This window comes from Heterocephalus glaber, unplaced genomic scaffold (genome assembly GCF_053883595.1).
Source record: "Heterocephalus glaber isolate CG9 unplaced genomic scaffold, H.glaber_assembly_v1.0 deba00001457, whole genome shotgun sequence".
NCBI classification, from domain to species: Eukaryota; Metazoa; Chordata; class Mammalia; order Rodentia; family Bathyergidae; genus Heterocephalus; species Heterocephalus glaber.
Genome location: NW_028258305.1, coordinates 10,590,621 through 10,617,391, shown reverse-complemented (window position 1 = coordinate 10,617,391; position 26,771 = coordinate 10,590,621). Strand labels below are relative to the sequence as shown.

Here is a 26,771-nt window from a genome sequence, read left to right as displayed (position 1 = left end):
AGAATAATCCTTCTGACCCCGAATACTTTATTTGTATCAAAGGTGTTATGATTTAGATTTAATGTGTCCCCCAAAAGCTGCATGTGTTTGGAATGTGCTTGGATCATGAGGTGCTATACTTATCAGTGGATCAGTCCTTTGATGAGTTCATGGCTGACTGTGCTGTGCAAAGATGGGGGTATTAGAAGGGGCAAGTCACTAGGCGTGAACCCTGGAAGGCTGTGGCATTCTTGTCCCAGCTCCTCCTCTCTTTCTCCACTTACTGGCTGCCACCACCTGGCCTCTGAGACCTTTCCTCCATGCAGTTTCTTCTGTGGAACCAGCTGACTTTTGACTGAATCCACTGGAAACTTGAGCCAAATAAAGATCTCCGTTAAGCTGCACTATATGTATTTTTCCAGTGATGGGAAGCTGTCTAATACAAGAGGGTGATTGTTCTTTCTTTGGAGAAAATGATTTCAAGTGGAAATTTCTTCATTTATTAAATATACATTCTTTTTAAAGACCATTCAGTTGGGATAAGGAAGAAGAATGCCTGATCCATAAGTATAATGAAATGCTATTTATAATATATAAAATGTATGTATATTTATATACAGAAATTGGAACAAGTAACAGGCTATTTTGTAGAAGTTGGAATAGTAGGTGACTTTTAAGAAACTTTTTATTCTTTTAATTTTGTAACATTGTTCATAAGCAATCTGGTAAAATTGTGACTCGGGTGCTTTGGGACTAGTTATTATTTTCTGGCTGTTGGAGTTAAGATTTTTGACTGTTAGATTTTTTCCAAGCAGCATTTTAATTTTACTGGAAATAACAATTTCCACCTTCTTTATGGAGGAAGTCAGAGTGAGATTTTTAGGTTTAGATTGGAAAGATAAACCACACATTTTGCTGCATTTGAAATTATGGATAGTAACCCTCCAGTTTTGAAAAAATAGGCTCAGGATCTATTGGCACTTTTGATTTCTTGGATAATCAGGTTGACAAAGTGAACTTGACAGACTCTACTAAATATAGGATACTAACCCATACTAATAGCAATACAGTTTAAGCTAGATAACAAAATTCCACTCACTGAATGACCTATTGTGGTAAAACATATATTTTTTAAAAAGCCTGTATCCTTACATGTCAGGATTAAAAGAATATACAGATATTCTTTTATCTTTTAGAATTTATTGTACAATTAACTCAAATATATATAAAGTCAGTTAACTGTCTTCAGCTTTTAGTGATGCCTAGGATACCTAAAGATAGCAGATCCAACCTACTTCATTTCCTATGTGTGCCTAAAAGTACTTATACTGGATTTTGGAGGAGAAAATAAATTCAAGTATAAGAGGATATAGAGATGTTGATTTTTCAGACCAGAGGAAGAAGTTAAAGAAGTAACTTTGCTTGGAAGAGAGGTGGGTGGGAAGAACATTCTCTTTGAGTAATGTTGGGAGCTTAAATAATTTTCTAGGAGGCTTTCCAAATTTAATTATTTTTGTTCTCCGTGTTTCAAATTTCAAACAATTCGAGTTATTTAGATTCTGATTCAGGCACATGGGTCCCCCATTTCTGTGACTTCTAACTGTACTTGTTTGGGGGAAGGAAGTTTGAAAGGTGAGGTTAATTTTTGTGGTGGTTGTATACTTTGCATTGTGCACTTTTCCAGGCAGAGTTTGTGAGAGCAGCCCAGGCAACTTTGCTGATCATTGGCTAAAAGGCAACACTTGACGGTGAGCTTTGTATAGCGGGGTAGGAAGCAGTGAATCGTGTGCAAGAATATAATCTTGGCACAAAAGCTTTGCCTATTTGTGCCTGCTCATGTTAAAAGAAGAAAGGAAAAAATAAAGAAAAAATAAATATGTGATAATCCTGGATTTTCGGAACAATAGGTCTGCATTACTTATATTTCATCCTGAAGAGCAACGTATCCATCTCTAGTATTCTTGTTTATTTTCACATATGCATAGGTATTTTTTTATATTCAGCTGTCTCTTACTGTATATTTAAAAAATACACTTTTCTAATTGTGCTGCATTGTTATTCTGGAAAATGCCCAAATATTAGTAAAAACCTAACTGGTATGGAATTTTTTTTCTCATTTAATTTAATTTTCCTAGGTACTGCCTATCATGGGTGCTATTTTCTGGTCATGCTGGCTTCAGTTTGTGACCCCTCTTTTTTTCAAACAATTAAAAAAATGGGTGAAGAAATGTTTGTAAAACATTTTTCTTCTTATTAAATGGTCCTATAAGAAGTTTTCAAAATAACTCTTATCCAGATACCTAGAAACTTACCATCCGGAGTATTTTTCTCAAAGTAGATAATTCAGACTCATTTCTATTTTTTTCTTATTTAAATTTTTAAAATGAGAAATCTCACTGAGGGAAGAATACTGAGCTTCCTTTCCTAAATATGCAGATAAAAAAGGGAGATGAATGATTGACTGAACTTTTCGCTTTCATCCAGATGTCTTGGCATTCTGCCCACCTAGTCTGTGCATGTATGCTTTTGCACATGCATGCCTGTAGGCATGTTGTAACCCTACAGTCCCAGGTAGAAATGAGTGGGGTCAATTTGGGGTTAGTGATGGGACTTGGCAGCACAATGCAGGGTGGGCATACATCGAGTCAGCCACTCACAGAGAGCTCAGCTATGCTCACATGTACAGGTGTGCTGGGATGAGATGCAGAGCTAGCACAGGGAGATGGCACCTTCCCACAAATTCCCAGTGACCAACCAGAAAAATGGCTGCTCTCGGGTCTGCATTTATGACCTCTCAGCAGGTCTGAGTTTGTTCTGTGCTCCATGCTAAAGGGACTTGGTGTATTTTATTTCGTGAAATTGTTCTTCCTATGTCCTTCCAATCTCTCTGTTGTGTAGTATTCCTGAAAACATTCCTGTTTGACTGTACCAGCGTCTGCTGTTAAGTGGGGAGAAAGAGTGATCCTCCTATGGAGGAATCAGGACAGCAAAAGTGATTTGGGAAGGTGGTATAAATAGTTATTAAAACTCATTTTTTATATGGTAAGCCATATCTAATTTCAGAAATTGACTTTATCAACCAGAATCAGTAATATCATTCCATCTGCACTTCACGGTTTCACAGGTACATTCTCTTTTAAAATATTTTTCTCTCAAAACTGGGATATTACCTGATATCTGCGTATAAGTGACATACTCCAAATCCCATCTGCTTACCCACCTTTCAGATATCCCAGTGTCCTCCTTGTTTCCCATTTTTTACTGTTCAGGCCCTCCACCAAACATTGTTGTCCCAGCAGACCTTTTATCCAAGGACTGTTGATCACAGCCCAAGAGCTGTCATCCTATTTGCATTCTGTGGATGCATCATTATTCACAACATTTGATGTCCATAAAAACACATTAAAACTATTTCCTTGAGCAAAAATAATCAGCTCTCTGCTATACATATCATTTGTATACTCAAATTGTAAAATGTAAATTGATATATAAGAAAATGGCCCATTAACTTTTTCATTAATGACAATAATACATTTTGTACACCAGCAGTAGGAGGATCTTGCCTTCACTTTAGCAACCTGAAGGGTAAATGGGGTCCTCCTTCTTTTTCTATTTTAATTTCATAAAAATGATGGATGTCATGAAGCAGAGATTCTTTCCTGTATCTTATTTGTCTTAAAATATGGAACCTTTGATTTATTATAAAATTAAAGCAACCCTGATATACAGTGTAAGTGCGTTTTTTAAAGAAAAGAAAAATTTTTATTATTTGAGTATGACTGAGAGAAGACTTCACCATGGATAATATACAGTTGTCTATAAGTGTTTTATATTTCCAGTGCTTAACTCTATGCCTCCATATTATATTGAAAATATTACCTAAGAATTAAAAAATGATGTCTTTTATGGCTAGATCATTGTCATGACATACATATCTACAATCAATTTAAAAATACTGAATATATCTTTATTTTAAGATGTGAATATTTTTATTAAATTTCATTTGGATTTACTTCAATTATTTTTCTGTGAGAATTTAGTGCATGCTTTTTATAGAGGTAAATATTTAATTTATCATCTTTCTTTTTTCAAATATTAATAATAGTCATATTTTCCAGGGTATAGCATTTGACTCCTATAGTGCCTACATGACCAGTTGTCAGGCCATAGTACTTGATTAAAGCATATATTAATAATTTGTCTATCACTGATATATCATGCACTAAGAGATAAAGAGCATTTGATATTAACTGAGAAATAAAATCTGCCTTCAGTAAATTGCGTAGAAAAATTACACAGTACATTTAAATTACCATTTGCTTAGCAACATGCCCTTGTAGCCATTCCAGTGGGGCTATAAAATGATCGATTTACTTTAATTTTCTACTGAATCCTGAAAAAAATGGCTATCAGTAACCCATCCCTTCATCATAGCATGCTGATTCACTCTGTGTATTAAATTTACTGGCAAGGAGCAAGACGTTAACAAAAAGTAACAGATAATGTGAACATTTCATGCATAATCTGTAATATGAGATATGTATTAATAGGGAAATTATGATGCATTCAATTATTCTGAAATGCCTTCCAGAGATGTTTTGATTTGGCTGCGCTCGGATAGTAGCAGCGCAGCGGGGAGCATCTCAAGTGATGAATAACCTAATCTCCTAATCTCAAAATGGGCACTGTTCACAGCTAGCCTGGGAGATGCTAGTAGGAGAAACCACACTTCACAGACACGGCCACTAAGATGAATCCAGCAAAAACAACCCCCTAAACAACAACAACAACAACAACAACAAAATAACTGGCACCCCAGTCTGCCACACTAACCCCCAGTCTTTTAAAAAACAGGCAATGAAATGCACATCTTTAATGAATGTTCTTTAGTCCCTTGTGGTCACACAGGTCTAAATTCTAATTCAGGAGGCACCTTGCTACTTTTCTCTGCAAAACTTAAAGACAAAAGGCTGTAAAAATGATTGCACTTACGTTAGTGCTATTAGGAGTTTGTTATTTATGAGACATTATATATGCACAAGAACCCTTACTCACTTGCCACATTTCACACACACCTGGAATGATCTTCCCCATGTATACATTTCCCCCTCTTTTAATTTCTGAAGAAAGCCTGCCATAACAGGAAGCTGTTCATTTTGTATCATAAGCCCCATGTTCTATAAAGCTGCTTGGGTGTAATTAAGCGGTTAGGTTTATTCCTTCATGTGGGGAACAATGGTCTGGCTCCTTGGAGGGTCAAGCAGGATTTATTTTTTTGTGTACAGAGTCGGAGCAATGGAGGAGGGTGTCAGGATAGTAGGTGGTCATTTATTTGCCATTTATGTGGCCTTCTCAAAGAAGAGCAGGAGTGTATATTTTTTCTCCTCTGATTTACTTCCTTTCTTTCATGGGATCATTGCTACAAAACTATTAGGTAATACCCTGCTGTAAGGAAAATAAGTCCTGAGAAAAATATGCTATGCATGTATGCCTTCCCCCACCCTCAAATTACTTGATTGCAGCAGGCTCACTTTTTGATTAATGCAATTTTGCATAAGGTAATATTACACGAGTGTATTACTTTTCAGTAATTATTCAATGAAGTTAATATGGCAGACTTCTTGAAGAAAAATTAGAACCGTGGCGTCTCATTTCTCTAAATCCCCAGCAATGTTCAGTAGGGTAACAATAATAATTATGTATAAATAAATAAATTTCTTTTATCAATGTTCACTTGGGCTGGAAATAATGGGCAGCTTCATCCCCAATCAGAGTACTACGGGCTGCACTTTTTAATTAGCAGTGTTCCAAGGGGCAGAAATGATTTTATATGCAGTTTTGTTATGGTGCAGTTTGGGAGAGTGACACAGTGATTTGTTATAACAAGGATCTTTGCAGTTTAATCATCGTGTGAAATTATGTGTGCTATTTTGCTTTTGCTTTCCCTTGCACCTTTGGGTTTGAGCCACTCCAAAACCGGGAGGAATGGCTTACAAACTCCTTTTCCTAAAGCAGTTTCTTTCCTTTAGGTCTGATTTCATGTGAGCATCATTTTAAACTCCAGCAAGATGCGATTCTATTTAACTAGCCCTTGCTTACGGAGGTCCCATGTCTACCATTATATTTCCTTACCATGATACATACTTTGCAGCACACTTTTCTCACTAATCATGGTTTAGCAAACAAGGAAGGAGAGAGCCCCGTTTGATGAAACTTTCTGATGAGTGATGTTCAGTTTATTTCAGTCTTTAGTAGACTAGAATGTACAATTGCTCCGAAGATAAATAAAAGATTCAGGCGAGTGCCACTGGAGAGCAGAGCAGCATGTCTCTGGCATGGCTTGAGACTTATCTGATTTGGATTTGTATACCTCATGGGGAATGGCAAAATATTGGAACAGACGGCTTGATATTTCCGAAGAATATAGTGGGCTTTATTAGCACCAGTTTCGCTCCCTGACTGACGGCTTTTTCAAATTTTTTATCTTATTAATCCGTGCTACTGTATGTAAATGTTATTCCTCTCTGCATAAGGGAGGCAACCAGCGATTTGTAATAAATGCTTATGAGTGCCTGAGGCTGCACTTAAACTTTAAAACATCTATTATTAAGTTGCAAAAAAACACTGTAATGGCCAATAGTGACCTCATAGGAATTTTAAACTGTGGTCTGCTCTTCTGCATTAAAAACAAAAAAATTGCCTCAAGTTAGAATTATGAGCAATGCTATTTTAACAGCTGCATTTTGATTATTAAAGTGTGTTTTACAACTAAATTACAATGCTTTTATGGACTCTAGGTATAAGATTTAAAAAGGTCATTAAACATAGTCGGGTTTTGTCACAGTAGGTGTCATTGTATACAATGGACACTACACAATCTATTTTATGTCACTACACTTAGGATTTAAAATAGCATGTGGGAACATTTTAGTTTGTTTAACCATGTAGATTACTATAGACCTCTCAAGGATTTTGACAGTTTGCAGTTTGAGATGACTACTTTCATTATTATTTTATTAATTTGACAAGAAGCCCTACAGATTTTCTGTGTATCGCTGATCCATTTGTCCCAGAAATAATTAAAAATGCCAGCCTGGAGCAACAGACAACAGATACACTTCTGGCAAATCAATGTTCAAAAATGCATTGCTTGTACTGTAGCCAAGTCTTTAGTCCTGAAACATTTCTGCATTTTCTCCATCTGATCATATATGGAGTCATTGATAATAGGTATTGACCCACGGTGTAGGTTTTCCAAATGTAGGACCTTTAAATTGATTTATCCATTATATCATATGCTGGATACTATATGTGATGTTTACATTTCTTGCTGCACAAATCCAGGGTGAAGTTGCAGAAATTTCTCAGGGCTTCCTCTGTCATCCACAGCTCAGCAAGGCGGTAAATGTAAACTTCAGTTTGCTTTGCCTGTACCTTGTCTGTTAGCTACTTCTGTGTCAATCTTTAATTTTCTTTTCATTAATTTGGCATGGTGTTATGCCTCTGACTGGCTGGAGTCCATGCCATTTGTGGGACTGATTTCTGGGTCCCTGATTGTTTATGACGACATGGGGATGGAGGTGTGATAAGGAGTATAGAATCCTCTAAATATTTGACAAAATGTCACAAAGGAATGTATTTGCATGTAGTACCCTGGGTAGGACATAATGATTAGTGTGCAGTGCATCACTGGCTCTGTGTATCCGAGCTCATCCAGATAACATGTCTGCTGCACAGCTTTGAATATTGTATATGTACTTTGAACATATCTATGACTAGCAAAGCTGTCATTCTGTTGAAAAATGTAGCTGCACGAATGACAATACTGGTTTAATTTTTTTAAAAGAGGACGTCTTCTAAATAATTATTATCATGCTAATAACATTTGTATTCTTTTGTGTATAATTAAGATCTGCCTGTCTAAGCATGAAATAGGGTTGAAATCGTGAGTGAGTATGCTATCCTTAACCTATTTAGTAAATCAGTTTTAATTTGGCTTTCTTTAGGTTAAATCATAACAATAGATTGCTGTATACAATAATCCACAATTCATGGTGGTAAACAATCTTGGAAGTATTTAATACTTAGCAAAGCTTTCCACAAAACTGAAGCCTCTCTTATGAACATTGTGTTGAATCAAAAATATGATTCAACAATTATAATGGTCATTTATTTTATAAAGTTAGTGTTAACTCTTTATTTCTCAGGATGATAAATACCCCAGCAATTTTTTACTTTGACTTCTTTGGCTTTGGCATGTGATTTTTAAATCTTACATAATAAAAATATTAATTTGAGCTTCATGCTCCACCCAATTTTGAGACAACGCAAGGCAGCAAACAGGATAAAATGCAGTGAAAAATAATCTGTTTAGGGTTAAAGCATAACAGATTATGTAATTTAATGATCAGAAACTGTTTTGGAATACATCATGGTTTTTTGTTCCTTTAAAATAATAATAACTGTTGTTGGGTTTTTTTTTTCTTTCTTTCTTCTGTAATTTTGTGGCTAATACCTAGGCAGGCAATTATGCTAAAAGAAATTATCTTTGTCATTTTGCAAGAGTTATTCTTTATTTTCAAGTTACTTATGGCTTCTATAACCTCGCATATTCATTCTTTCCCATCCTGACTGTAACCATTTGTATGCTGTGATTTATAAGGTTATTGGAAAACACCTCCATTTATCAATTATGAGGGAACACAGACTGCTTGGGAACAGATCAAGCAGCATCCTTGGCAAGGGAAATGTCTAAGGGGTGGGGCAGGAGAGTCAGGAAGAAAAGAAGAGAAAATGCCAACAGGAGGAAAGTGGGAGTGCAAAGAACTCATTGATGTTTCTGCTTTTGTTTTCCAGCTGAGCTCCACTTGCCCTTCTTCCTTCAGCTTTCCTGGTGTACACACAGGCCCCTGCCATTTGATTTTTTCCATCCATATTTTTGGTGCTCACACTGTTTTTCTATGAATCTGTATTTGTTTTTCAGTTGTCAGCAAATATTTTCTGAGTGTCTATGCATTGTGTACACTATGCTTGAGGGCCTGGCATCATGCAAAGCCTCAGGAGGAATATAAAGGAAGTAAGGGAGGGACCTCCTCTTGCCTGTTATGAGCAGAAGTTTATTCAAAAGTATCAATAAGAAATAAATAGATAAGACAATATGAAATGCAGGATAAGTAAATGAAATCATATGCATAAAATGGTTTGCACCATAGTGTCTGGTATCATAATTTCTTAATCAATGATAGTAATAATATATTGATAATGATAGCATTGATGGCAGCAAGGATGTTAGCATGCAAGTTTTTCTGTCACTTAGTAAACCTTCTGTATTTGAATGGGTTTTCCACAATGGAAGCTGCTTTGATGGGTCCTCCCTTAAATATCGCCACCTCCCTCCTACCCTAGCCCCATACTCTTATCTCCCTAAGTCTTGTTCTTTCTTCATATGACATTTTAATCTACAACCTAATGCTGTTTACTGTTTTTTGTCCATCTCCCTACCCCAGAGAAAATAAGCTTTATGAGGACAAGAATCTTTGTTTTCTTTGCTGATAAATCCCAGACTCTGTAAGAGTGTCTGGCACAGAGTGAGCACTTCATAAATATTTCTTGAATGTTTCTTGACTGGACAGTTGGTAGCCTGTCTCATTTGTGGGTCTCCTCCCTCTGTTTCCTAATCTCATGGCTTGAGTGTTCCCTACTTCTGCTCACTTGGCACCCACTATGGCCACACTTTCAATAGCCAGTCTAGTCTACCCAGGTAGGGATGGAGAGGAGAAGATCTCCAGAGATAGTTGTGTGTCCTGCAATAAGCTTTTAATAAAAGCTGGAAGGTTCATCTAGGGCCTGTTGATCTGTTTGTGCTTTGAATCCAGTTTTCTGAGGTGGTGCGTCCTGAGATACCTGAATAGTTCCCATAAGCACGCATGGTGCTTAGATAAAGAGGCATTGGAATCAGGTGAATCTGGCTTTAAGTTCTTCCTCACCTCCATGTCAGGTCAAACCTAGGCAAGTTCCTGACTCTTCTAAGCTCCATTTTCCTGATTTATGGGACTGAGATAATGAAGATCCTCATTTTGTCAGTGGCTGTGAGGGATAAATTAAATGCCTATGAACTCTGCACAAGCAACCACTCAGTAAATGTTAGATGATTCAGTAGTACTACTCACAACTGCTCTTTACCTGTAATTTTTTTTTTTTTTTTTTTGGTACCGGGAATTAAACTTGGGTCCTTGTGCTTGCAAGGCAAGCGACGGAACCACTGAGCTAAATCCCCAGCCCTATTTTTGTTCTTATTTTGTCAGCAATATGTTATGTTGTATACAATATGATCTAACATTTTGTGATCTGTAGTACATATCAAGTTCTCTCTTCCTTTATTATTATTCCCTTATGTTTTTTCCTCCTGATACCACAGGGATTTAATTATTATTAAAATTTATTTGAAAAATAAACTCAAGTAGCAAGTTTAAGAACATATACTGAGATTCAAAACTATACTATTACTTTATTATTATTATTATTGTTATTATTATTATTTTGAGACAGGGTCTCACTATGTAGTTCAGGCTGGCCTTGAGCTCACTGTGTAGCCCAAGCCGGCCTGGAATTCACAGCAATCCCCCTGCCTCAGCCTCCCAAATGCTGGGATTATAGGCATGTGCCATCACACCCAGCTATACTATTACTTAGAACTTAGAATATATTCATTTTTCCCAAGTCATAATTATCAATAGAAGGAAAAGTGAAATTATGTGATTTGGATGAAGGACAATGGAGAAAGGGAGGTAAATGAAAAAGCAACTTTAAAACTTTCACTATCTTGATTTTATTTTTAATTTTCACACACTTAAAATGATTTAAAAAATCTAATTTTTCCCTGACATCTGTATTGTCATTTATTTATTTTTAACTATATCTGTATATTTATATCTATATAGAGAGAGGATGAATACTGTATATTGAAAGTTAGAATTAATTTTCAGAAAGAAAATTAAGGATAAAAATATGATTTTTGAAACAGGGAAGTGATATGGCAAAGTTGCATTAAATAACTTAGAAAATTACAATAATAAAATGATAATGATGTTATCAATTTCAGTGTAGTATAATTTGAGTATAGTTATTAAGCTTAATATAAGTAAGTTATATAAAGGGAAAAGAATGAATAAAGCAAAAATTGCATTGGAAATATAATGACTTTTAAAAAAGAATTTATGATTCTATTTTACACAATATATGAACATAGATTTGTGATCAATTAAAACGTTAAATGTAAAAAATGAATCCATAAGAAGTATCTACATGGAATATAGGTTACCACTTACAGATATAAGTGCAGCAAAAGATATTTTAGCATAAAAGCAAGAGGTGATACAATGAAAAATTAAATAGATTTGATGTTATGAAAGTTAAATTTATATTTTTGCAAAAAACTAAGAGCAAAACCCCAAGATAAATACTTAGAACATTTTTTAAAAGATAAAGAAGAGTTCTTAAAGATCAGCAAGAAGAGAATTCTGCTAGGAACGTGTGTCCATAAACTCAACCTTCTTTCTTTGTCTTTTTGGAAGCCTTCAAAAAGCAACATAAAGAAAAGAAAGCAAAAACCTACAGTGATATTTTCAGCTGAATTAGAATACAGACTCTAATGTTTGTAAGGGCTGCCAAAGTAAATGTGTTTGTGTCGGAACCAGTTGGAAGTAAGTATAGGAGAGAGAACCATATTCTATAACACAAGTTCTATAATTATTCAATACAAATATGCTTCTGGCAGTCAGGGACACACCCTGAGGGTGTGTTGAATTCCTTGTCTGTAAGGAGGGTTCAAAAATGGAGATGAAAGGGAAGTGTTAGAGCTCCCTCCTCCAATAGCTGAATAGACTCAGAGCACCTGAAGAAGTGGGGTGCTTCGAAGAATTGTGCACAGAAGCCCCACAGTGGCAGGAAGGAGCACAGTTTTATCTAAGAGTCCTTGTAAACTAGCTAACTCAAGGCAGACTGGCTCCACAACATTTTTGGGATCTTCTTACAAAAATATTCAAGAATTCAGAAAAAAATTAAAAACTGATACTGTGGCATAAAGAATGAAAAGTGAGGTAGAAGAAAGAACTTGGGGGAAAAAAAAGAAGAAAATGCAACACAGAAATAAGTGTACTGTTAAAAGGGAAGCAGCACAAAGTCAGGAGACATTATGGAGGCCATAATGATGGGCACAGAGGGTAGGAATAAAATAAGTGCATAAAATGAAGTAGGTAGGAAGAAGTAAAAAGGACCAGAAAGAAGGTAATAGGGAGATCCACCATATCTTCATTTAATTCCTTATGGAAGAAAATACATCACTAAATGAGATGGAGCAATTAATTAGAGATACGATTTGAGAAAATTTGCCTGAAAAGAATGAATTTACATACGGAAGGGGCACTAGTGTCACAAAAAATTGGCCTGTTTTTTTGTTAACACCAGGAATATTCTAGCAAAGTTATAGGACTTAAATAGCCAGACAAAAAAGATTGAGTCATTTGTAGTGACTTAAAAATCAGGGGCTGGTCCCAAATTTTTCCATAGCAATCTTTAATCTAATCAAACTCTCTTTTGAGTATAAAAACTGTAACACTACTGTTTTTTGCACAGACAAGACAAGCTGTGTTCTCCCACCGAACCTTCTACAGGAAATTACTAGGAAAATGAATATTAATGAAGCAGGAGAGAACTAGGGACAGCAGCATGAGGACTGGTGGTGAACATTCCATGCATTCATAGAACTACTAAAACTAGCGTGTAAAGTACAGTGACAGACAAAAGGTGATGTATATGCTAGAGATGCTTAAACTGAAAAGTACATGCAAATCACCTAGGGAGCTTACTAAAATGCATATTCTAAAAACTTAGCTTGAGATTCTCTATTTCTAACAAGGGCTGAGTTAATGTTAATAATGCTGGTCCCTGAAATATATTCTGAGTATCAAGTATGTCTTTGTAAAAATAATATAATCGATAAAATTAGGAGAAGAAAGTGATGGAAATTAAAAGAAGTATGATTATTCATTAATCAATCATAGTTGAGAATTAAGAATAGTATCTATGTCTAATAAGTCAACTAAGCATAATCGCTTAGTAGTAGAAAGATAAATATTAAAAATATATATTATTGACCAAAATCAAGTGAGAGAGAAATGGGAGGGGATGCTAAAGAAAAGAAGACATGATAGTATTTTGATTGTTCATAATAGGAAACTATTAGATACAGCCCCCAAAAGTGGAAGAACAAGGATAGGACATAAAGATGTTACTCCAAACACAATTATTAAAATTAATTATAAATTCCATTCTTAAATATACTCAAAGAATTATAAATATACAAAAGAAAATTGGGCCGGGGATTTAGCTCAGTGGTTTCACCGCCTGCTGCGCAAGTGCAAGGACCTCAGTTCGATCCCCGGTACCAAAAAAAAAAAAAAAAAAAAAGAGAAAATGGACCACTTGGTGAAAGACTTAAATACTAACTACAAAGATACCTAAAATGACAGGACTAACTAAAGGTATTTATTATGGCAATGATGTAAATTATCTAAAATCAAAGATCAAAGGACTAATAATTTCAGTTTGGATCATAGAGCAAACCTATTGTGCATATCAGAGTTTCTCAGCTTCCCTACTGTTGAAGTCTTGGGCTGAAGAATATTTTGAATGGTTGCAGTGGGCCTGTCCTGTGCCTTATAGGACATTTATGACAATGTTGTTCCCACTAGATGTCAGTAGCATGCCCTTCCTCCCAATTAGAACAACATAAAATGTCTCCGTACATTGCTAAATATCCCTCAGGTAGAGGTGGGGCACAAATAATTGCCAATTGAGAACCATTGTTGTTTATACAACATACCTGTGTCAAAATGCTTTAGAAAAACTAAAAGGATAGACAAGACATGATATGCAAATGTAAACAGGAAGTATAGGTTGTGACATGATATTAATATCAAACAAAAAGGAAATAAGGCCAAAGGTATGGCATAAATAAGAGGAAGAAATGTCCATTGTAATGGTGAAGGCTGAAGTTTGCAATGAAGATATAATTGTCATAATTTTATAGGTACCCCTACTACAACGTCAAAATATTTAAAAAATCACATACAAAGAAAAATAGAAACACAGTAATAGTTCACCTCTTAGAGTCTATGATTGGATGAAGGAGAAAAAAACATATATAGAAGGTTAAATAATAATGTAGATCATTTTGTATAAGTTCATCAAAACAGAGAAAAAAAATCCCATTAATTTCCAATAATCATGATTCCTTAACCCAATAGTGTCCCAGGCAGCCAAGGAGACCACGACTATCTCCAGAGGTATAAATAGCAAATAGTACATTTTCTGATTACAAAACAGCAAAACCAAAATTATGAAAAAAATAGAAAATATTAACTCCTGAAAGAAAATGCCTTAATTCAGGGGCTAAAGAGTTTGTATAAACCAAAATTTCCGAATATATACAAAAATGGACAATGTACTAGTACCTATTGCAACTGATGTCATACAGCTAAAGCAATTTTCAAATAAGTCAGTCCTAAATTCCTACATAAATAAACAATAAAGACTAGAAAAATTAACTGCCTGATGCAAGAAGGGACAACAAAATATAAACAATAATGAAGAAACAACAGAAATTAATTGGTAAGAACAATGAAAGAAACAAAAATTATACAGTTAAGGTGTTATCTAAATTATTGAAGATAAAGACTACACACAATATACAAAATTAAAAAAGAAAGTGAGTATAAAGTTGAGGAAAATAAAACTACTTGACTACTGTACTCAATATTTAGGAAGTAAATTTAAAAAATATAGATGAACTATTTCATTTAAATTGATTCTGAAAGAATCATAAATATAGTTTTTCTATAGGAGAAATAAAGAATGTGTTCAGTTATCGAAATCTCCTTGATTCCCCTAAAACACAACTAAATTCTGATGGTGACATAAGGGAATTACTACCAAATCTTTAAAAAGTAGATAATTTTATTGCTATCTAAACTATTTTAGATCATAGATGAAAAGAAAAATTTCTAAAATATTTTAAAGAAGTAAATATAATTCTGATTTTAAAATAGCAACAGTAACAAAATTTAAAATTATACAAAAAGGAAATAATAACCTAGCAATTTCAGACCTGATTTTATATTAGGTTCCCCAGAGACCCAGGCACAGCTTCATAAATTCTGGTGTAATTACTTGTTACATGTTGGAAATGGGTCAGTATTCATTTGTCATTGTTTTTTTAAGCTTCCTATTGTAATAATAAGCAGTCTGATTGAACAATCAGTGTTCTGGATCAATGTCTCTAAGAATATCAGTCAAGGGCTGGGGATTTAGCTCAGTGGTTTTGCCACCTGCTGCGCAAGCTCAAGGACCTGAGTTTGATCCTCGGTACAAAAAAAAAAAAAAAAAAGAATATCAGTCAAAATTCTAAATTAACATTAGTATATTAAAAGAGTATTATATGACTTGAATGGTTCAACATTATGATATCTTATAATAAAATCTCAAGAGAAGAGCAATAATATAAATACTTTAAAATATACTTAAAAGGCATGGTACACAATATAATGTGCATTCTAAATTTTTTTTAATTCAATAAAAGAAATATATCCATCCCAGACCACAAACTATCATCATGTTTTCTCAGGGACTATTAGAAACATCTCTACTCATGTTAGAACCAAGGAAGGAATATCCATAATCAATGTTTATTATTATTAGGAAAATTGTTCAATACAAATAGATGAGAAAGAAATGAAAAGGATAAAAATTGGAAATGAGCAGGTAAAACATTATCTTGCAAATAATATAAATACTTTGAAAACCAATAAAATCAACTCAGATTACTGTGATAATGAAATCATTCAAGTGTCAGGGTACTAACGTAATATACTGATGCCAAAAGTTTTCACATTCATAAACAATAAATTAAAAAGTACAATGGGAGAAAACATTTCACAATAACAATAAAACAAAAAAAATGTATAGGTATGAGATGAACAAGAAATATAAGATTTATGTGAAGAAAATTTTAAAATATTTTTGAAACCCACAAAAGTTGTCTGAAGAAATGGAAAGGAAAAGGATGTGCTTGGATGGAAAGACTCAACATCATTAAGATGCTAATCCTCCCTAAATTTACTTATAAATTTAACATGATCTTGTTAAAAATACTACTTCTTTTTTTTCCTCAAATCTAGACAAGTTGATTGTATAACTTATGAAAATTAACAAAAGTAACCGAGGAATTTCTGAAAATGACCAATGAGGAAAAATTAGGCAGATATAAAAAAAGTATTCGACGTGATGTTATTTGCATAGAGGAAAAAGAAAAAATACAAAACATATATAAAACAAATATAAAATATATATAAAAAACAAAGAAGAATGGTAACCAATTGGAGATATGGAAACCCAGCTAATTATGGATAGTGGTGGAAAGGGGATTCTTCACTGAATACATTTTAAAACTTTTTGAAGCTCGAACAATGTAATTAGAGTAATATATTCCAAAGTGCATAAATAAGGAGAATACAAACCCTTTCATAGAAAAGTGGGCAAAGAATAACCACTTGAAACAAAAAACTTTGATCATCATTAATTAAAAATATAAATTAAGTGGTAAAATGAAACTTGATATTCACGTTACTGTCTCAAATGCTTTGTATGAATTCATTAATATAATTCTCAAATATAACCCTGTGACAGATACATATGTGATTTTAGGAGATCTTAGTTCTTTTTCATTTACAAATATCCGAAAATTATTGTCTTTCTTTTTATTTTCAGAGGAGAAAAAATAAATATATAAAAAGAGAGCTGGTCTTTTTTTTACCATCTTTTCACTCAATTGTACTACATTACTTGCCTGAATAAATGTAAACTTTCTGTCAAGTCCCTTCATTTTATATGGTTTTAAAAGGCTTAATGGATTTTTCTTGGTTCATTATATAGGCTGTCAAATTAATACAGAAATATTGTAATAAAATTTTTGCATGTGATTGATTTATTATTTAAAAACCAATACTAGAGTCATGACTTCATAGACAAACATCTTTGGAATCATTCACAGCGAGCAAGTTGCACTGTCAAGTAGAGAGGATGGCAGGCTTCAGGGGGAAGCTAAGCATGAGAACTGGTCACGCCAAGGCATGCTCAGTGATAAGTTGTTTGGTTTTTGGTATCAGGGATCAAACTTGGCTCCTTGAGCTTGCACAGCAGGCGGCGAAACCACTGAGCTAAATCCCCAGCCCCAGTGATAGTTTTTTAACTCATTATATGTACACTTAAACTCACTTTATAAGAACAGTAGTTAAGGTGATTATAATGAAAATCATTTAGCTAAGAGAGAGGGATTGTTATAAAATTCAAATAAATGATGATACATCAGACACACAAAATCACAAGGCAAATGAGAACTGCTTAACATTGTTCAACCACTTATTAGTTGAGTGACATGGGGGGAAATTAAACTAACCTGAGTACACTTTAGTGGCCTCATTGATGAAGTGCACTAATGGTATCATCTAACTCATAAGGATAGATGATATACATGTAAAAATCTTGGGACACTGCCTAGCATATAGTAAGTGCTCAATAAATGAAAACCATTATTTCTGTTACTATAACAAAATCCCATTTCTCTCAGACAATTTTTTGGAATTGCAGTGACTCCAGAGGTACTCCAGGTAAGCAGAGAGATATTTTAGAAGATCAACCATGACAACAGTTGAGAGTTGTGATGAAAACAGAAAAAAACAAAGAATGAGCAGAAGAACAAAATTAATGAATGAAAAGAAAAGGGCTGCGGTGATACTTATTAAAATCAGCAATGAGGATACTGAGAGAAGTGAGACAGGACTGCTGATAGTAAATCACCAGTGGAAGCAGAACAAGTAGAGTCCACCCCCACAGTGAACAGTAGAAGAAGCACAGGGCATCTCTAGTGTGTAGATTGGTGCAAAGCCTAATACACAACACTTTGCACCCTTGTATGATGACCTGTGAAGGTGCAGGATGTCATTATAATGCTAAACAGTAATACTGTATTTCTAAGTGATCATCTGTATAAAAGCTATTTTATCTATCTCATTGACATTATATGTTATGGATTCTGCTTTTCTTCTAGTAAAAGACAAAAGACAAAGGATTATAATAATTTGTACAGACTAAAAGATGAAATGAATATCTTCACATGACTTAGAAGGATTAGCCCAGGAACAATTTTGACTGGACTCAAACTTGAAAGCACTTGCAGCATAGTCCAACTTTAAGATGCAGAGCTACATGATCAAAACTCAAGATGGTATCTGAAACCGCTTCAAGAAAGTGAGTTCCAGAGCCACCTGGAGTCACTGAGAAATACAGAACTGGCTTGAGGTATATAGTGAGTGGTCAATATTATTACTTGTTCAACACAAACAAACAGCCTATTAGGCAATATTATCCTTTCTTTAGACATGAATAAACTGAGTCGTGCTAGGTTTAAGTAAATTATCCAAAATCACACAGTAACTTATGGCTGGACTGCAGGTCTACTTGACAACAAATTTCTTTCACATACTGATACCCAGAAACTTTAATGTATGGATTGGTAAAATACATTTTGATTATTAATGTCCTATGTGATTTAACTTTTTATTTCACTGTGTTCAGATTCTTGAACTTTCCAAAAACATAAGGTGGAACTTTTTTTCTTTTTTGCAGTACTACAGATTGAACCCAGGGTGTCCACACTGAATCTCATCCCTAGTCTTCTTTTTAATTTTTAATTTTGAGACAGGGTTTTGCTAAATCACCAAGATGCCAGGCTGGGCTTGAACTTGTGATCCTTCTGCCTCAGCCTCCTGAAGTGCTGGGATTACAGGTGTGCATCACCATGTAGTGGCATAGCTAGGTCTGGGGAGTGTAAGGGGCAGTTTGCCCCGGGCAGGCAGTACATATTTTGGGCTGAACAGTATTTAAATATTTTCACATATTCTGTTATGTTGGGTGGCAGCAAATTGAAGGGCTGCCCTGAGCAGAAGGAACTCTAGCCACTCCATTAACACCATGCCAGGTTTATTTTAGTAAATAAATAGGAAGAGACTTTTGCTTCATGTAAAGATATTTTATAAACACCTCTATACACCCTAGACAGAGCAATCTCCTTCAATAAGATGCCCCCTTCAGGTACTATTCCATGTTATTTATCATGCTTCAAAACAAAACTTCTTAAACCAGCTGTCTCTACCTGCTCTCTTTCCTTCACTACCCCTTACACCTCCACCTATTCCAGTTTTTTGCCACTATGCTGAAAATGTCCTTGTTCTGGCCACAAATTCCTATTACATTTTATGAATCTGAAAATCAGTTGTAATCCTGTACTTTTTGACTTCTTACAGTGTTTGGATGCCATTAGCCATGCCTTCTTTCTTAAAATATTTTCTCTTCCATTGTAATCTATGACAGCTTAGTTGCTGCTTTTCCCTGTTCCCTCCCTCTCCCATCTCTCCTGCTCAGCCTCCTTTGCAGGACCTCTTCTGTGCACCTGTCCTCCTGGGGCTCTGTTCTAAGTCCTCCTTTCCTCTTTCTCTATACACTCCGCTGATTGCTCCTGCCCAGTCTGACTTTGCTGTTGTCTGTGATTCTAGTTTACAGTCTTCTGATCTCCAAAATGATCTTTCTAACTGCCGACTGATATGGCTTTCTAGCTATCAGTTTTGTATTTCCAAAATTGAATTGAACATTTTTTACTCCATGCTTGAAACCTGCCACAACTACTGTGATTCTTATTGTGAGACTGGAGATATATGATGAATAACTTCCAGGAAATATTTATTTAATGAATTCATGAAATTTTTAAGGTAGAGAATTCACCTTTGATTTTCTTTATAGCTTAGGAAATGTTTAAGCAGTGTAGTACCTTGTTTAACTATCCTAGTGCTTTCAAACCAGCACATAACTATCCTTTCAATGGCCTTGTAAGACATACCAAGATAACCTTTGCACAAAGCCCATGTCTTGACCTTGCTCATGACTCTCAGAACCCTCACTGACATTTGTGGTTGGATGACCAGCTCTGAAGAGCTCTGAGTTGCCTCTGTGCAATTGCTACAGTTTGTTACTGGAAGTGAAATTCTGTACTTCGTAAATCAGCCTTCATAAAGTGGACCATCAACCCATGATATCTTTTAGCAAGAATTAAGCACAACCATGCTTATACAGTTTGGTAAGTTAATAAGTTGATAAGTCACCACAGAGATAAAGGAATATAAGCAGAGAGCCAAACAGCCAGCAAGCAATGTATCAAATATTTTAGTCAAAAATATATTTATTGAGCATTTACTGTGTGCATGAAAAATTTTTATGAAGTTGGTATGTGTTAATTCATTTAATACTCCCAACAACTTTATAAGATGATTGTTTTCATTTTTTAGATTAGGAGTCCAATAACAAGGAAATAAAATAATTTGCCTTAGGTCATGCATCTATGTGCAAAAAAGTATAACAAGCACATTACAGATTAACTCAATAAGGAGAGCTTGATTACCTTATATGGTGAATGAGGATGTAACATAAAGACACAATTCAAAAAGAGGAAACACATCTAGTAAGTAAATATGTGGAAATATGTTCATCTTTTTTAATAAAGAAAAGGTGTCATACAATAAGGTAACACTTTTACTTTCCCTAAGTGAAGGGATGATCAAGAGGCATCCATATTCATGTCTCTCCGCTATCTGGAAGATGCAGGTGTAAATGAATAGAGAAAAGGAAGGAAGGGAAGGAGGGAGGAATAGGAGAGGGGGAGAGATGGAAGAGGGAAGGAAGGAGGGGTGGAGGAAGAGAGGGAAGCAGGAAGGTTCTCAGGACTCAGGAGATTGTGGAGAGATTGCCTGGCTCCCTTAGAAAATGACAGATCAAGAGTTAGGATGTCTCTTCTTGAGATTTTAGTATGAGGAAATAATGAAAACTTTGTGTACCAAAAAGATACTTTCACAACTATAGTATAGTCATATTGCAAAAATTTAAATACCCAGTGATAGAATGTTATATAATTCATGAAATCTATAGATTATCCAAGCATTAAAGTATCCATTTTGAAGACATTATAAGATACATGACAGACATGTATGATAGAATAAGTAAAGAAATCTTAATACAAGTTTTATATTTAATAATTATATCTAAATTATCTTGAGCTTTATGATATAGAATGGGAAAACAAAAATTAAAATAATTGCTATGTTAATATTGTGATTTTCTTTATTAAACAATTTTGTTATTACATCATTTATACAATAAAGTAAAATTCGCTAGAAGTCATCATTCAGATGTGGTATGAGCAAGCTTTGTAAATGGTATGTAGCATTATTTTGGAGCAAGCAAAGAGGCACCTATGGCTTTGAATGCAGACAAAGGTGGCTACTGAATCTTGACTCCAGTATGTGGTATTTAATCAATCACAGTCAATTTGATCCTTAGCCTTTTTATCTGAAAATAAGTTTAAGATGTTTGCATTAATAGTAAAAAATATTTTGGGTTTTTTTCTCACATATTGCCTCCTATGATTTTCAGGATATAAAAAGTAAATAAAAAACAATCAAAAAGTGCACACTGCCAAAAAGCCTTAATTTAATCAGTTCTATTAATTGAAAAAGACTTCATTAACGAGGCTCTTCTTTGGATGTCATCATCATTATCTTCATATTTAGTCATTGAAACACTACAGATGGTGACAGTTTTGGGGAAGGGAATTTTTGTCCAATTACTGAAAATTGACCACCTCCATCCAGTCACATTCATACCTGTGTCTCTGAGCTCTCTGAAAGATGCAAGTGTAAATAACCATGCCAACTTTATTAGGACCCCACTTCTCATCTTTGGATTCAAAATTTAGACTGTCTCCCAGTATACGATGGTTTCAAGGTGAAAAGAAGAAGGTATTCTTTGAGAAGGGTGCAAAGCCTTCCTCTTTGTTAGGCTGATGAGCCCTGCAAATATTAACTGATAAACAATTGATGGTACCATAGTTGGTTTTAAGTAATATGAGTATTTTTCCATGTTTTAAAATAACTTTTATTATAATGTATTCTAGAAAGAAATGGTCACCAAATTTTAACATTCATATTTTAGGAATTATGCAAAATAGTCTATTTTGTTAAAATATTGTGATTTCTATTTATAGTCTTTCTTAACTGATTTTACAATTTTCTATTTCTTATAATGTACACAATATACTTGTACAGTAATACATATAGTATATTGTTATATGAGATGAGGTAATGTTTAAATTTTAAAAGTACACAGTCCATCAAAAAATGGATAAGCAATTCAAGAAAAGAAAAATAGTATGATATTTTTTCAACAGATGGTGTAACCCTCATATGGGGGACCCAAGAGGATGTTGTATATTGCCAAAAACCAGCTACACTGCATACTCTTAGAGAAGAAATTGAAAATGTATGGACAGCGATCTCAATAAGCAAGGTTACCCAAGGAGCAGTTTGCTGTACTAATAAATGTCTGAAAGCTAATGGCCACTACTTTGGGCACCTCTTGTAATTGCAGAGGCTAATAACTGGTATTAATCTCGTGATGTCTCAATCAATTTAGTATTGAAACATTTGTGTAAGTTTTTATTTTCCTGAAGTGTGCATACATTTTTTTGGCAGATTCTGTATAACACTAAAGACATTGTCATTAATCACCCTCAAAGTAATCCCTCTCACTTCAAAACCACTTACCCCATCCCATGATTCTTGCCACTTTTTGAAACAGTTCTGGAAATCCTTTTCCATGGCTTTAGTTGCCTTGTTGTGGATACCTCAATGTCCTGAACTGATTTAAAATGCCTGCCTTTCATGGACAGTTTGACCATGGGGAATAGCCAAAAGTCGCACCGTGCCAGATCCAGTGAATAAGATGGATAAAGACACACTACAATGTTTCTGTTTGATAGAAATTGCCATACAGGAAGCAATGCATAACACAAGAGTGCTGACATGATAGAGGATCAAATAATTTGCTCACTTTTAGGCCATTTTCTACACATATCATTTCTTAAATATTCTAATAAGCCCTTATAATATTCAGAGTTCATTGTAATATTCCTGGGTACAAACTCAGTTTACACAATATCATCAAAATAAAAAAATCAACATCATTTTGATGTTAGATCTTGATTGATTTTTTTTTCCACACAAGGAAAACTGGGTGATTTCTGTTGAGAACTCTGAGCCTTCCTCTCAAGATCAGAACCATAGACTGAAGCCTCATCACCTGTGAGGCTATTTCTTTGAAAGTTGAACTGCGAAGCAACATAATGGTGCAACTCTAATGAAATCCACAAATGGCGTTGCTTTTGTCTCACAGTCAAAATGTCTGGAACAATTTTCCCAGCCATTTGCATCCAGTTCACATCTGTTGTTAAAATGCTTTGAATGGAACCATGAGAGATGTTCAAATCTTTGAAAATTTCCCTAATAGCCAATCGCCTGTTGAATCTTTTTGCTCACTCTCTCAACATTCTTTTGGGTTTCTGATTCTGTAGGACATCTTGATCTCTCATCTTCAACTAATTCGCAACCATTATGAAATCAAAACTCTTGTAAACCATCTTCATGACCATTACAGCATCACAGTAAACTAATTTTTGTTTGTTTTTGTTTCTTATCAGGGACCTAATTCGGGACCTTGCACTTGTGAGGCAGGTGGCAGAACCACTGAGCTAAATCCCCAGCCCCACAGTAAACTAATTTTAATGTCCTATAGTTTCTTTAGCACTTTTTAGCAGTTTAAAATAAAATGTCATGTTTGTGCGTTGCTCGTGATCCATGATTTATGACACACATTAAAATACACCTTCTTTCAACCTTAGCTCACGACTGACTGCACTAAAGTTGAAATGTGTCACTAAGAGTTACTTCTCCTATTGAAGATCCTTCCCGTTAGATGGCACTGGGCAGCAGCAATCACCCTGTTTTGATCACACCTGAACGAAACAGTACATGACTGTATGTATGTGCTCAAAAATATTTAATTTGTGGATTATGTGAACCAGAAAATTCAAAGACCACCATACTAGCAATATATTTGTTTTTCCATATCAAAGTTAACTTTGAAAGTAAAATTATTAGAAGAGTTAATATAGAGCAAAGAATGCTAGAGATAGTAACACAAATGTAATATAAACCAAGAGAGTGAGAAAAGAATTACTGAAAATTTAAAATCCCAGCAGAGAATATTGGATGATAGAAGAAAGTATTTGGCAGTATACAAATAAAAACTATTTTATGCATTGGCCATTGTCTAGACTCATAGATTTCTGTGAAAGCTGATCTTCCTAGAATGGCAGAGCATCACTAGAAGAAGGGTAGAGGACACTGAGGGCTTTGGTCAGGAGCCCTGTGGTAATAAGTCATGTGGGATCACAGATTCATGGATCAGCACCTGCTTCCATGTAGCCTCCATCTACTAGTTTCACACCTTGCATCACACCTGAAGCTTTAGTTCATGACTAATTTGGAGTAGAGAGAAACTTGAAATTCCTGCAACATAAGAAAAAGATCTTAGGGCTGGGGATTTAGCTCAGTGGTTTTGCTGTGTGCTGCGCAAGTGCAAGGACTCAAGTTCGATCCCCGATACCAAAAAAAAAAAAAAAAAAGAAAAAGATCTAGATGAGGATAATTCATTCAGCCAAACATATTTTTCTGTAACTGTTCCCTGTCCTTTTACCCTAAAAATGTTGAGGTGCTGCAAGGTAATGAAACTCAAACTACTTTCCAGGGAAAATTACAAATAAATCTTAAATAGTGTATTTTTGATACACTAAAGCTAAAATAAAGTACTCTTCTAAAGTGTCAATTTATACATCTATAGCTGCTTTGATTTTTTTTAAAAGAAAAAGTAGAATAAAGGCTGTATATCTTCCTTAAAACATTTGATGGCTAAACTACTATAAAAGAATGTTTTCAGGTATTGATCAAATAGTCTAGTTCTGAATCTGTGTAATTCATTAGAGAAAGAAGTAACCACTTCACTGTGAGAATTGTCTTTTCTGATCCACTTGTTTTGTGTGAGATAGAGAGAAAATAGGTTGCAAGTTGTTTTTGCCAAATAATTAGCTATTATTAACATGGGAACTGTATGTCAACAAATGGACTGGAAGAACACCCATAGTACTTAGGCCAAAGTAAAAAAATTGTTCATTGTTGTTTTTTATGCTCAGGAACATTTTAAAAACAACAATAAGTGAAAGAGCCAACCCATCTGCATGATTTTGGTTTTCCATCCAACTTCATTTCTAGTTTTCAGAATTGTAAGAACATCTTTGACCTTGCTTATGCACCTGACTCTGGACTTTCCTTGCAGTGCTTCATAACTGTTTTGTGTTTAGACATTCACCTCCTTAGAATTTACCTAGACTTGTCACTAGAGGATAAGATAAGGCCAAGAAGGACAAAGGTGCTATCTAGGACCCTCAGGGTGAACTTTTGCCTTCTGGAGTACTTTTAGGGCAGAGAAATGAAAGCCCTGGAGACTTGTAGCTACTGGTAAAGATGACTCATTAAATACTGATCTTTAATTAATCTTCCTGGTCAGATTCATTCTTTTCCTTAGAAAAATATAAGTCTGGCAGGGATTTTGAGCTGTCATACAATTCACCTATATTCATTTTGGTCAGGATGAACCAGAGGCTCAAAGAAGATGTTGGCCTAGACACTTCTTTATCTCATTCCAATGGCTGACAGCTTTCATTGCTGTAACTTCACTATGCTATGGCTTATTTCTTTTGTCTACTGTTTCAAGATGAAAAATCACTATGAGTATTTGAAGAAAAATTTTTTTTATATGGGAGGAAATATCCCTATTTGGCACTCACCTAAATTTTAAGTGATACTGGGCATTTGATTGATAGATTTTAAACCATTTATTTGGTTTACTTCATGCCAAGAGCCTTTAGCTTTCCTCATTGGTCAGCAATGTCTTACAATCCAGTTTATCTTTTACGGGGTTTTTTTCCTGTTTTTTCTTTGGTGAGAAGCACATATAAACACAAAAACACAAAGATAGTTGAGGTCTGGTTTAGGCCTGTGAATTTTATAAAGATTTTCCTGCATCTTATCTTAATTATAAGTGATATTGGAGGAAATAAATGGAACATAAGAAGAAGGAGTTGATGGGACAAGGACTTTAGGAATATTATTGTGTTTCTAATAGCTTCATGTGGGTTGAAGGCCATCTGGATGGCATTATGGGAAAAGGGCAGCCTGCTGGGATATTTGGAAGAGAATCAGGTTTATTAGATAACTTGTGCAATGCAATTCAGATTTTGGAACACCTGAAAGGAACAAAGAAGACAGAGAGCTATACGAGGAAATATTTGATTGTCATATGAGTATTCCAGAAATACATATGATATTACAGATAAGAACAATTGCTATTCTGGTGAGTACAGATGTACATTGTTAGTATAACCCAAGAACCAAATGTGGAGTTACTCAAAACAAACATAGAATTCATGTGCTTATAGTTGTTTTACAGGAAAATACTTTGCCCTTTATAATGGATAGGGAAAATATGAAATCCCTTCCTCATTTAAAGCAGAATATTCCTTTTTTAACTTTCTGTTTATTTTCCAATGTTGAACTCACATTAAAGATATAATTTTGGTTCTTATAGCTTTTCTAGAATTTTGCAGCTTTTAAGGAGAAAAAACTCCTCAATGATTTCAGTATTTTCCTTTAGCAGAAAACCTATTTAGAAGTAACTAT

General features: G+C 34.7%; 1 long non-coding RNA gene across 9 annotated transcripts in view; it reads left to right on the top strand.

Annotated features, from left to right (window-relative positions):
- LOC101702303 (uncharacterized) overlaps nucleotides 1-26,771 on the top strand; it is a 610,288-nt gene that overhangs the window by 334,437 nt on the left and 249,080 nt on the right. For 6 of the 9 annotated variants that reach the window (XR_015453090.1, XR_015453093.1, XR_015453091.1 and 3 more), the window contains 3 exons: nucleotides 22,367-22,485; nucleotides 23,675-23,744; nucleotides 23,876-24,011. This is a non-coding gene — a long non-coding RNA (uncharacterized LOC101702303). Of the gene's footprint in view, nucleotides 1-22,366; nucleotides 22,580-23,674; nucleotides 23,745-23,875; nucleotides 24,012-26,771 lie in introns of all 9 variants that reach the window. The other 3 variants (XR_015453092.1, XR_015453096.1, XR_015453094.1) reach the window with 3 other exon arrangements.